Below are 14,311 nucleotides of genomic sequence, written 5' to 3'. Positions count from 1 at the left end.
CAACTTGGTGGAGACATATGATTATCTCAGGCCAACAGAGTGTGAATGGAAGTGATGTGGATCACATGTGGGTCCAGGGTACAAAAATCCAATGCATGATGTACAGCGTCTCCTCATCTCCAGTAATGACCACTGAGGAGATGTGTGCCAAAATCTGTTACTACAGAGGTGGGACCTTCATTATAAGGGATATCTGAGGGACTGCAGTCCCCATGTACCATGCTAGGGACAAATGAAGTGTATTCACTGTGATTTCAGAGTTTCTTGTCAGGCCGACCTATGCTGACTAATACAGATATGAAAACAGCATCGCAGATGTGAACCAGGCAAAGAGCAGGAAGCAGTGTTCTAAACACTGTGCAAACAACCAGGTGAATGAGGAGGGGGGTTTCTAGAAGCTAAATATTCACAGTCTTATAGATTAACTTTTGTTTACATCTGTGGACACTTTTGATAACTGCTGAGAAAACAAATTATTGAATCAAAAACACGCTCAGCTTTACATTTTTAAATATCAATAATGATAATTTCCCCCAGAAAAGTTCAAATCAATTTAGAGCCCTCTAGCTTATGGTAATATTTTGCTTTCACTGTCCACAGGCTGGGAAGTGTTTCCATTAATATCTGCATAGTTATTGCTCTGTGATGCTATTAACTAATCTAGAGAATAATTTTGCATGAAAAGAAGAAATTATTCTCCATACCACCAGTGAACAATTGATGTGTTATTTTATTGTGACTATGGAGTAGAAATATCAATCTCAACAAGATAAGTGCTTGTTAAGATAATATATATTTTTAGTTTACAAGAACTGAGACATGTTGATACACCTGATGTCAGTGGATATGGAGAAATGGGAATGACAAGACGTTACAATTCTGTAATAAAAATGTTCCCAGAATTTTTATTAAAAATGACTATGGTCAGAAAGAGCTCATTGCAAACTATACCTGTATAAAATGAAAAAGGTTACAATATTTCTGTTTGCTTTCATATCAAGATGTCATACTGTTCCCCAAAGACATAATATCTATATTTGAGAAAGAACAGAATGTTTTAGACAAGTGGGATTTATAAAATCAGAACTCTAGCTGGAGTGTTGCTAAAAAATGGTTGCCTGATTTTCAACAAGTCAACCACCCTGAGATTCAATTTCCTTATGTGTATTTAATGAGGTATTTAGACTACATGGCTTCCAAGGCCTACTGCTACCTAATAATAATCTAATTTTCTCTGAAAATAGCATCAATTGAGTAAAAATCATCCCACATTTATGTGGGTTCATCTGTCAGAACTCCTTTATGAAAGTAGTAATTATTTATGTAATAAGCTAAAATATCGTTTATAGGTAATCAAGTGCAAGAACAAGCTCTTGGCAAAAAAATGCTTTTCTCTTGCTTTGTTCTTGATTTTCTCCTTGCTATACAAAATCTTTTCAGTGTAGTAGTTCATAGATACCAGCTGCTGTCTAAGGTATAAAGTGATAAGGGGATGCTCTCCCTATTGTAAGCATCTTCATTTAAAGAAATTGACAAAAATGGTCTGTAAGACCTAAAAGAATGAAGCAGGGATGTTAGAAATTTAAGCACCACGCTTGATAGCATTGCAGATTTTAGCAGGAAGGTCTTTTCAGTTAACCTCCAAATCAAGACACTGGGAAATATGATATTCATTTTAAGAAATTATCTCCAATGAACCCTGGTAAATTGTATTGCTGCTTTGATTAGTGACTTGGCATTAAAATTTACTAGCTTTTATTCTTTTCAGACATGATGTTCCTGGCACCAATTTCAGAAATTGAACTTTGATATACCAAATTCTGCCACATGTAGCAGCCTGGGCTCTGTGGGGTGGGTTTGTCTGGTGTGTAACTTTGCTTTGTGGCTCTCAGTGAGATACCCAATTCATTCCCACAAGGACAGAATCTGCACTGTTATTCTTACTTTTCTTAATATCTAATTAAAAAGATAATGCTTTCCTATGGAAATGAGGAGGCTTTATTGTACTGTGAGCACTCTACATAGCATTTCCAGCATCATTTTCATATATAGTTTTGCTTTCAAATGTACTTGGATGGCAATTTTATAGCAGAACGGGAAATAATAAAAATATAAAAATTAACGTGCTTCAGAGAGTACATTATGTGGCTTTAGCTTCTGGGAAATTGGATATTGGCTAATTTCACAGAGTGAGCACAGATCTGAGTAATGACATGTTTGTTGGCATTCGGATATGGCTGCTCGGTCGCCTCCCCTTATTTCCTATCACCTCCACCTGTTCTGATGGAAACGGCTGCAGTGTGTAGTCATTCTGAAGCCTGTTGTGTTTTGTTGAACTTACAAATTTTGCAGCTTTAGACTGAAGTCAGATTGGACCTGCCACCTACAAATAGCTAAAGAGGTGCATTATCTCTGGTTGGCAGGAGGCAGGGGCATTGTGGGGTGGAGTGGGATGGTCTGTAGCACCCATCAGTAGATAATTGAGTAGATCTCCAAGGGTTTTCTCATGCTTGACCTTACAAGAAAAACCCTAAGGAATCGTGAACTTTGATCCAAGAGCTGGACAGCCTCAGATGAACAACATTGCTACATTTGATAAATATCTGCTGTGATTATAATACCAAATATCTAGGTAATATTCTGTTCATCTCCAGAGGAAAACCCCTTTCTATTCTTGGTTCTTGGGAATGTCCCCACATTTGCTAGTGAGGCAGGAAAAGAGTTAAGAGATGGAAAGGAAACTTGGGTCTCTTCAAGGTCATGTCTCAGTGTAGCAGGGCTGGGAAACTAGAGACACGAAAAACCAGGCTTCACAGTTCCTGTTTAAGCAGAAAAACTGATAGTGAGACATCTGTTGCCTAGTGCCCAGACCCCCCTTGCAAAAAAGTCAAGGTAACTTGTTGTATCCAAGGGAGTGTGAAGAGCTTGTGGATTCAGGAAAGGGGGAGAGGGTTGGGGGCTAACTTCCTTAACCCTGTAGATGCATATAAACCCCTGGACAGCAGACACCTCTTGGCAACCCTCTCTTGGGACCACCCGCCTCCTTCAGGAGCTCTGCTTACTTTCTAGTACTCCAATAAATCCTATTACTTTGCTTTCACTCCCTGTGCATGGATTTCATCCTTCAATTGTGAGACAAAGAATCCACCCACCCCACGCTCTGTGTTACACTAAGATTGACTCCTAATAAATGGTATTGAAAAGTGATATAGTTTAAATGTCTCTTCCCCAAAGTTCATGCTTTGGAAACTTAATTTCCATTGCAACAGTGTTAAGAGGAGGAACTTTTGAGAGAATAAGTCAGGAAGACTGAGCCCTCTTGAAGGGGTTATTTGATATTGTGGGATTAGATTTGGTATAGAAGTGAGTTTGATCCACTCTGTCCCAGGATTTGGAGAGTCCTTAACTATTATTTTGTTGGATAGGTTTTCTATGTTTTTTTCTTTTCTCTTCTGGAATAAACATAATATGAATATTTGTTTACTTAATAATGACCCATAAATCTTATTTGCTTTCTTCATTCAACTTTATTCTTTTTTCTATTCTTTTTCATTAAAAAATTGTGTTATTTCAAAAAATTGTCTTCAAGTTCATCAATCCATTTTTTAAAAAAATATTTATTTTATTTTTACAAACTGCATTTTGATTCATTGTTCACAAATGGGGCACATCATTTCGTTTCTATGGTTGTACACTATGTAGATTCACAAACTCTCCCATATATTTTCCTTGATTGAATTCATAATTTTCCCCAAATTCCATTTTTTGTGATATCTGTTTGTTTATTGCCTGTCATTCAGACCTGGAATCATTTTCCTCATTGAAATGTCTCCCTGTATTATCTTGCATTGCACTGAGTTTCCTTTGGATTAGTATTTTGAATTTTTTTAAGGCATTTTGTAGCTTACTTTGGGTTTTTGACTGGAAATTATTGGGTTCCTTTGGGAATGCCATCCTTCTTTGCTTTTCCATACTTCTTATGTCCCTATGCTCACGTCTTCGCATCTGGTGTAATTTAGTCTCCTCTTTTAATTTTATGGAACAGCTTTTGTGGAGAAGGATTTTTTCTGGCAGACAGAAAGTCACAGGTTGTTGGTCTCATTTTTGGTTGTGAATGGCACAAGTGTGCTTTCCATGTTGTAACAGTTCATCTGAATTGTCAACTTGATTGGATTAAGAGATGTTGATGATGAAGCGGCTTCTGGCTGTGTCCATGGGGGCATGTCTAGGAATGATTGTCATGTGGGAAAGGAACTGAAGTGGAGCCCCTCCCTGAGTGTGGACAGCATGACCCAATAGGATAGAATAAAAGCTGAAAGAAGAGGGAAGCAGATGCAGATGCAAGCTCAGCCCTTCTTGAGCAGGTTCTTGGTTGCTACTTTGATCATCTGAGGATATTGGACTCTTGCTTCTTCACTCTTCCCATGTGGACTCTGCCAGTGATTCTCCAGCTAGTTCCCAGAAGCCTTGGTCTTGGACTAGGGTAGCACTGTTGATCTTCTTGTTTTGGGGTTTCCGCCTCTTAGACTGCACAGCTGTTGGTTCTTCCAGCTCTCCAGCTGCAGACGGTAATCGTGGACTATCCAGATTTTGGTTGTGTAAGCCAATGTAATAAATCCCCTTTTTATAATCATACTTCCTGTTAATTCTGTTCCTCTAGAGAACCCTGACTAATACATATGTGAAGAGCTGTCTGCAAGTGTCTTCAGGTTTTGTGAATTTAGTGGTGTGACATTGCAGTCGATGTGAGCTGCCTGGGGTATGACTTCAGGACCCGTAGCGAGTGAGCTTTGATAATCAGTTATGGCCAGGTCTCTGGTAGTACCAGGGGCAGAGAAGGGGGTGTGGACTCTGGGGGACATGTGTTGAGATCGCAGAGGTGGGTGTTGCTGGCAGCAGGGACCTCTGGCTGTGGAAGTGGTTTGGTGCTTGCTTTGGGTGTGGAACCTGGTGAATGTGCCCATGCCCTCTGAATTCTGCAGGAGGCAGGTGGCCTCTGGTGGTGGCAACAGCAGTGTCAGTTGTGGAGCACAGGGGATGTGTCATTGGGCCTCTTAGGGCAAGCTCTGCTGTTGAGATGAGAAGCCCAACAAAGACAACTATAGTGCCAGGGCCATGGAGCATGAGGAGCTCACCCCCAGGTCCTACAGGAGCTTGAGCACCCCCTTTGGCAAGGGTGTCCAGCAATGGCAGTGGCAGTTCTGGGGACTCTGGGCTACAGGGAATGTGTCTGCAGGCCCCACTTGGGTGGGTACTACTTGCAGCAGAGGCCGCCGGTGGCTACAGGGGCTGGACCAGATCCTGGGCCATACGATTCTGTCCTCAGGATCCGATTGTGTTGATGGTGGCAGCGGTGGCCATGCTGGAAGGCGGGGACCACGGGAGGCGCATCCTCCGGTCTTGGGGTTGTGAGCTCCAGGACTGCATCTGTGGCAGTGAGGATCTAGTGGACCAGGCCACGGTCCCCGGAGCAAGTGCCTTTGTTCCTCAGGTTTGCTGTATGGCATCCCCACTGTGCGGAACCCCCGGCTGCTGTAGTGCAAGGCACTGTGTGAGCTCGGGTGTTGGCTCATAATTTCACACCAGGATCTGGTTTGGTCTGTGAAGTTGCAGCCTTTTGAGAGTGGGATGGGACGCTTGTGGGGCCTGGGGATGAGGGTATGTAGGGGCTTCTGTGCCCCATTATAGTGTGAAGGTGGCCATCACTCTGCTTCAGGAGAGTGCCACGCCATAGCAGCTTGAGCCCTGGGGCTTTGGGGACACAATGTGAGTTCTTTCTTCGAAGAAAGATACAGTGCAAACTCCAGTCTGTTCCCATAACTGGGACCCGTTCTTGCCCAGGACTGCCAGTGTCCATGATAGGCGATAGGTTTCTCTCGGACTCTGCCCTTTACCTCACAATGAGAGCTCCTCGTCCCACCATCTGGGGAGTGGAGAGCATAGTCATCCTGTGCTCTGTTCCCCCTCTATGCTGCCATCTCATGTCCCCAGGTCATACAAGGTTTCTACCTCTTTGTGAGCTCCCTTGCTCCCCCTCAGCTACTTGTCTCAAAAATGCAGCTATTCATGTATTGTTTTTGTTCTTCTTTGTGGAGAAGGGAAGCACTGGGCACGTCTATTTGGCCATCTTGGAATCTCCATTCATACCCCCAAAGTTGTACTGACACAATATGAAAACGCTCACCTGGAATGTAAGCAGTCATGGAAGCATTTCTTATTTTCTCATTACCTCCCTCCACTGTACCTACCACGTTGAACATCTCTAAGGACTCCATATTAGTATGAATTTTCACAAGAGCACACCCTGAGATAAGGGTTTGAGAGCCAGGGAGTTTAGGGGTAGCAGGGGGAGACAATCTTAGGAAGCATGTTGAGGGAGTGGGGAAGTGAAGCAGGGAAGACAAGAGACACATAAATGCCGTATTCGTGTATGGGGACGCCTTGTTGGGTAGCTTCTTAAAAGAACAACCCATCCAATTTTCCCAATGAGAATAAGGAGCTGAAACACTTACCATTAACTCCTTTCCCTTACTGGTTGAGGGTTACTCTTAGGGTATGAGGATATATCTCGCCTGCTCTTTGAATAGGACAAGCAGTTCTCTGCAGTCACAGAAAGCCCTCTTGCAGAGACACGTGGGTCCTTGGGACGGGCAGCCATTGAACTATGTTAACACTATCCACAGAAGCTGAATTTGAGCACTAGGCTCTGCCAAATGCTTCATATGATCATAAATTTTTATTTGAGATCTTCCAAAAATGGATCTCTCTTTATTATCCAGCCTGTTTCTACACTTGAACATTTAATTCACTGATGCAATGTTCTTGCAGTTTTAACATGACAAGATAGTTATTGACTGCTTTCCACCAGGGCTGCTCCCCAAGGTCTCATCCCAAAAAAGCCTGTTTCGGGGGAAGAAAGCATTTGTACTGTAACCATACTAACAGCTCTGGGATTGCTATTAGCTACAAATTAGCGATCTGATTGGTATTTATAGCACTTGTGTTTATTGATGCTGCCAGGTGTATGTTCCTTTTTGTTTGTTATTCTACTCTTGCTACAAAAGCCCAGTTTATGTTTCTGTCCTATCATGAAATCATCCCGATGAATTCTAGTAGTGTTTTCCTCTATAGTAAATATTTCTGACTTTTTATTAGTACAGTTTTATACTATTTTCACGTGACTTAATATATTTGAGTTTATGTACAAAATTTACTTTAGAATCGGGTTTCTAACAATAAAGTTCCAAAGTCAACCTCTTTTTGGCAACTGGCACCTGGGCAAGTAGTACCTGCTGCTTTTGGGGATAGGTCAATTCTCTATTGAGAGTTACTGAGATACCACTCTCCCTTTTTTCTGCTGTAAACATTTATTACTTTTCATTTGCCAATCAGCTTTACTCCATCTTTAGTCTAAATGTTAGCCATAGACAGAGATTTCCTGATGTAAATATACTTGGAAATAATTAACTATTTGGGGAAAGTGCAAACTTTTTTCCGCATAATTAACAATATAACCGTTATTTTTCTATCTATAATATCTTGTTCAATAACATTGCAACATGGAGAAAGTAAATGAACGAGATTGCTCTATAGACCGGTGATTAAATAAAATTATTCCTCTTCTCCTTAAATGAGGTGCTAGACAAACAAGAATTTGTAACAGTAATGTAATAGAGCATAGATGTTTTTCCTACTTTTAGCTTATAAAAGTATGTGTATTGATGTTTACTCTATTCTTACAAATTCAATATGCAGTAGTGTATTGATAAATGTTTAATGATTATCTAAGGAAAACAGCTTTGCTTTGTAGTATTTGTCGATATCAGCTATGTAAAAAATTTCATCATCCCATTTCAACCAACCAATATGATGTCAATGAAGACAAAGGTGGAAAGAAATGTATTAAGCACTCTATTGCTTGATGTTTCCACCACACAATACAGCAGATGTGGAGAACTTCAAGAGCACAGAAAATTGTAAAATGTAGTAAAATAGTTTAAAAATTATAACTTTTGAGGATTTATTCCATTTCTTGTGAACAAAATTCATCTTATTGTAATTCATATAATTTAAATTTTTATTAATTAGTGTGTTCAATAAATTGGCTTACAAAACCCTGAAAAATGTAACAATTGCTTCTGATGCACCTGGGAAGTAGTTCATTTTAAACTCTGAAGGTTTGTCCCTTTTACTAGGTCATCATGGCATTGACCAATGTCACAGAGCAATGACAAGATTGCTCCTGTTTTCATTTATCTAGTATATCTGAGGTTAGATTTATTGAATGAATATATAATTCTGCACAATTCTTTGTCACTTACCATGTTTACTTTTGGATCATCTGACTTTCCACCTTAAAATTCTATTACAGAAAGAAATTGGTGCTATAATTTAATATCTTGAGTTTTGCAACAAACCCCACTCTATGTAATGGAGTGTTATTTTTATGTAAATCATGTCTTTTACTTAAAGATGAACTAAGAGGAGAATTTTTAGCTGGAAATTGAAAGCATGCAGGAAGGAAGATGTCTTCGAGTCATCTCCATACACATCATTGGTGAAGGCTCCTGCTTTCTTTGTGGTTAGGCCTGCTGTGCCCAGTGATTGTCCTTCCCAAGTCTCCCTGGCCTCTGGGGTAGGATGTGCTGGAACTGTCATCTGAGGACCCCTGGAGGACTCTGATGATTATTTAATTTTGTGCTCTAGCTCAGGTGATTAATGCTAAGGCTTTAATATGTGTGGTTGACACATGGGTCCTTTTGCAATTATTTCAGGAAAATAACCACAATAGGTTTAGAAGGAGCTTTCCATTTGGATTATTTTACATTCTATTTTACATGCACACTGAGAGGAAAGAATGAGGATCAAGGGCATCGAGTGTCTGGTTATCTTCAATTTCCTCAGTCAATTTTAAGCAGTTTATATTTCTTTTACTGTGTCAGCACTGGTTATCATTTCTAACTATACTTGAAACACTGTGATTTTCCATAAAGGCCAAGGAAAATGGTTAGAAGAGAGCCATTTTAGCATCTGTAGTGAACATTTCCAGAGAAGTATCAAATTGAATCTGACTAATGCTCTTCAGGCAATTAATTGTATTTGGTTTAGACATTTTTTCTGAATCTTGTTTTTTTCTTTTATTTTAATTAAAATAAAAACCTAGGTATTGAAATTGGAAGTCTCTCTCTCTCTTAAAATTTTTTACTTTAGATGCAGGAAAAACATGGGATTTAAAATGCATTTGTATGCTGGGTAGTCTGTGACATTAAGTTCTAAAATTGAGAAGGCGCCTGAGAACGAAAGTCTGTCTCACTTTAATACAACAGTCCTCCTACTGCTCTGGCCTTTCAGTGTCATTTCTCTTATGATCTTGCTCAGCAGCATGAAAATTAAATGACATTCAGGAGCAAATCCTCAGATGGTTGGGTGGATGAGGTTTGTTAGTGTTCTCGGATTTTATTTTCTTTCCTCTTCGTTTCTCTCACTTGTTATATTTCATTTTAAAATGAAAGCTTATTGGTTTTGGAAGTAAGGTCGTTGCAAATCATAGTGAGATAAAAACTCCTGGTAGAAGTGATTGTATTTCCTATGTACAAGAACCGGGCTTCTCTTTATTTAAAATTAACGTCCTTAAGAAAATATAACAAATAATATTGCTTCTGATTACAATAAAGAGAATTTGGTTCATCGCCACATTTGGAAATAACTTTTGTATTATGGAATCTTTCCTACATGCTCACAAGTGGAAAGAGCCAAGGCTCCACACCCCTAGTGACCAATACTCCTTCAGTTTCATTTCACTGTCTCCTTCGTTTCTGTTTTCCTGAATATTTTAAAGGAAATCTCAATCTCTGCATCATTCAATTAGTAAATATAGTCAATTAGGAATACGGCAGCACTGTTCATTAAATGAAATATTTAGCCCAATATAAGTTGTGTGTTTGCGTGTGTGTGTGTGCACATGCGCATTTGTGTGTGTGTGTGTGTGTGTGTGTGTGTGTGTGTGTGTGTGTAGATAAAAGTTTTCATCATGGAGGACGTTAGATTTGAATTTTATCATCAGTTTCTCACTTTGGGACTCAGACCTTTCTATCTCACTTGGAAAACTCCATTCAGGATGAAAACAAAAATAAAACATAACAGACCATCGGTGTAAAATAAAGTAACATTTCTTCTAATTGATAGTAAATGGCTGCTTAAGGAAACACATTGGGAACAAAAATTCCTTGACACAGAACACAATACTCAGAAGAAGAGGATCATGTGGAGAGAAAAAGACGTCCTGCTGAAGCACAAACCCCTTGGTACGAATGAAGTAAATTTGGAAAGAGTGGAATCCTGGCTTTGGGATTTACCACTGATGAAGATACACTCAAACTTTATAGAGTTGTTACATGGATTAAATGAAACAGTATAGGAGAAAGTATTCAGCATTTGTAGGTGTTTACATGAAGAGCATCAGTGTCTTACACACAAGAGAAATTCTGTGACATTTTGTACTTTGACTTGAGACATTTATTTTTTCTTTCGGATATGTGCTTTCTGTAAAGCAACTTATCTTATTTCCATTTTAAATTAGAGAAAAAATATTTTACCCTGATTTTATCATATTCAAAAGAGAGTTCTTTTTCACCTTATTGTTTTTTAAATTGTAATTTTTAAATTTTTACTGAGTTTATTTGAGCTGTAATAAATTTTCCTGAACTAAAGTTTGCAAAAGTTGTCAATTCTGGTCACTTTCACTTTCACAAAATACCTGTTTCACGTGACAGACCCATGGGTTGAATTTTTCTTGCCATGATTCAAAACAAATTATCCCCAAAGCAATACATTTCTTCATTAATCTCTTCCAAATGCACTTTTTTTACACTTCCTTTGAAGTTTAAGATTTTAATTTAATTTTTTAATAATGGTTACCACTTTCAAATAATAAATGGCACAGAATCCAATGAAAATGTTTAGTCACCATTTCAATTTAATCACGTTCTATTACACAGAAACCTGATATTGAAGTGTTTACGATTATTTAAAAACTTGAGTAAAATCCATGCAGGAAGTATGTTTTTACTATGTTATAGAAGTTGAACATATGATGTGTTATTTTTGCTTTTATTAAATCATGAAACTATGTGCATCTTTGTACTATAAAGCACTTTATTAACTATAGTTACCACCTATATGAACAAAAGATCTTATTAAAAGTCACTTGGATACAATGATATTTTGGAAAATATCAGGATATATCAAGAGAGCAAGAAAAGATGAGGCAGAATGATAAAGAATAAAATACATTACCAACTGCACAGGAAACTACTCTAGTTCTTGTGCTGTATCAGAAATAATCAATGGGAAAATGCAAACCTAATATTATGAGTGATTGTATTTCATTCCTTTGTCATGTATTCATTGGGGTATATTTAAATTTCAGAACTTGGCACAAACATCCAGTTTAACTCCTATCTATTGCATATCATCATCATCACCATAAATAAAAATATAATCGAGTTATTTTCAGTGGATGACCCTTCCAATTACTGTTATAGGACCTTCACATCAACACCCAAAAGAGAATATTGCATTTATTTTTAATTTTTTTTTTTGTTTTAAGCAGTTATACATGCCAGTAGAATCACTTTGATACATCATATATAATGGAGTATGATTTCTCATTCTTCTGGTTATACCTGATGTAGAATCCCACCGGCCACATAGGTATGTATGTACACAAGGTAATAATGTCCGATTAATTCTACTATTGCATTCAGTTTTGCAAACAAGCAACATCAGAAAACAAAAGGGTTGGCTCGAAGATGTTACAAAAATGCCTTACAGCGGCATAACCAATATTACATTCCAGATCAAACTGTTCTTAAACACTCTTTCTGCAAAAGCCCATTGAAAAGTGGCATTCCATTAAGCCACATGCAAAAACCAAAAGTGACTCTCCTACTGAGGGAGATAGCATCAAATTATTTTATGGATTTTTAATATTGACTAGCTGACACTCAGTCAAAAATAATCTGACTGTTGAGAAGAAAAGAACAAAAACCAGGAGAAACCATTAAAAATGGGGTCAATCCCTAGGTTATCAATGTGGACAGCAGCATTGTTCCATATTCCAGAGAGCACAGTTATAAATAAATGTCTTTAAATGAACATGCTTAATGTGGTTAAGAATATTTTTTAAAGAAAGACTTTCAATAAAAAATTGAAACTCCCAAAGATTGAAAATGTCTCAAGAAATACTAAAACCAAAAGTAAAAAGCCAATGAAACATAGCTGAAAAAGAGAAATAATAAACTGGAAGGTAGAAGAGAAGACATTATTGACCTCAAAGCACAGAAAATAATTATGTGGAATACAAAAGACAGAGTGTTATAGTTTAGATATAAAGTGTTCCCCAAAAGCTAATGTATCAGACAATGTAAGAGAGTTGAGAGGTGAAATAGTCAGGTCGTGACAGCCGGAACGCAATCAGTGCACTGGTTCAGTTGATGGATTAACTGGGTGGTAACCGTGGGCAGGCTGGGTGTGGCTGGAGGAGGTGGAGGATTCCAGGTGTGTCTTTGAGTCTATATTTTGTCCTATGGAACAGAGTTCTCTCTCTGTTTCCTGGGATCATGTTCTGAGATTCTTTCCTTCTCCACACCTTTCTACCATGATATTCTGCCTCACCTCAAGCCCAGAGCAATGGAGTTGACCATCAGTGGACTAGGACCTGTGTAACTGTGAGCCCAATATAAACTTTTCTTTCTCTAAAATTGTTCCCGTAAGGTCTTTTGGTCACAGCAGTGAAAAGCTACCTAAAACCCAGAGTAAAGACACATCACCACAGTGAGAAAGTTTAACAGATATTGTATTTGAATAACAGTGCAGAGAACAGAGGAGAAGATAGAAGCATTATTTGACCAATTTTTTTGTTTGTTTGTTTTTTGCAAAGGGGACAAATACCATCGAGTAACAAATCTGCAGAGACATCTGAACAGAAAACAAGATAAAGAAAAATAATTCACCTCTAGCCATATTATAAATTTTTTTTTGAAATTCAAACATAAAAAAGACAATAAAATACATCTATATAATAAAGAACTATCACAATCATAAGAACAATAAAGTTGAGAGTGACTTCAAATAAAAGCATTGAAAGTCAAGAAACAAGGGAATTACTGCATAAATCAAAAAATATGTTGAATATATGTGAATTCAATATAGAGAAGTCTTTGAATGTGGAGTAAAAGCAAATTCAATGAATTTATGACTTGCTCACATGTTCTAAAAATTAACAAAACATGATATTCAGTCATTCTGAAAGGTAAGGAAAAGATAGAATAAAAATAGTAATAAGAAGGTTGTGTAAATAAATATTTCTTTGATAAAGAAAGCACTGATAATAACCTTTAGTCTGCTGAGGCTTGCAATCTCCACTTAGAGTACATACCAGAGGCACAGAAATTAGGCAAGGAGCAACTGCCCCCACATAAAGAGAGTCAATAAATTATGTTAATTTTGGTAAAGCAAAATCTTTTTGGTAAGGACTACAATATTAGTGAAATGTTGGAAAATAAAGAAGTTGTCTTCCATTGACTGGAGCATCCTTTCTAGAATTCCTTAGAGATTCATAAAAGGATATTCACAATGTTGATTTCCTAGTCATAGTAAATGAGGTTGTAGCTAATGAAATGGTGAATTGCACAGGTAATCTGTCCCCTGTGGTCCTCTATCAAGGGAGTAGAAGAGACATGTTAGATTCCCATGGTGAACTCCCAGAGCTACAAAGCACCATCTCAATCCATGTGGCCCCATCTCTTCTGAAGAAGGTAGTGGATGTGATCGTTGCCTACCTAATCAACTGTTTAAGAGATCAAGAAACGTAAAGGGCATTGACAGGCCAATATTTGATGTTTTCAATAATTATTAATTAATGGTTGAACTCCAGAGATACTAGACTCATACTCTGAAGTACATTTGAATAAAATAATATTTTTCAGCAATAGAATATTACATTGCTTTTTTGTCCACTTTTTAAACACATAAAATGGACAAAATGATGTAATTATGATAAAAAGAAATCTAACCTAATTTAGCATGTCTTTTACTAATTTTCTTCATTCTAATACCTAAGGAGATATTAGACATTTAGAAGGTGTGGTGTTCAATTTCAGTGCATATTTAGCTAATGTTTATTCATTGCATGTATGTGGTATGTTTCCTCCTAAGCACTTTTATACAAGATGAATTGAGTATTTAACTTCTATGAAACTACTGGGAATTATTCTTTTTTCATCAATTATGTAAGACCTTTAAATAATAA

Source organism: Sciurus vulgaris (genome assembly GCF_902686455.1).
Source record: "Sciurus vulgaris genome assembly, chromosome: 10".
NCBI classification, from domain to species: Eukaryota; Metazoa; Chordata; class Mammalia; order Rodentia; family Sciuridae; genus Sciurus; species Sciurus vulgaris.
Note: the sequence above shows the minus strand (reverse complement) of the source record.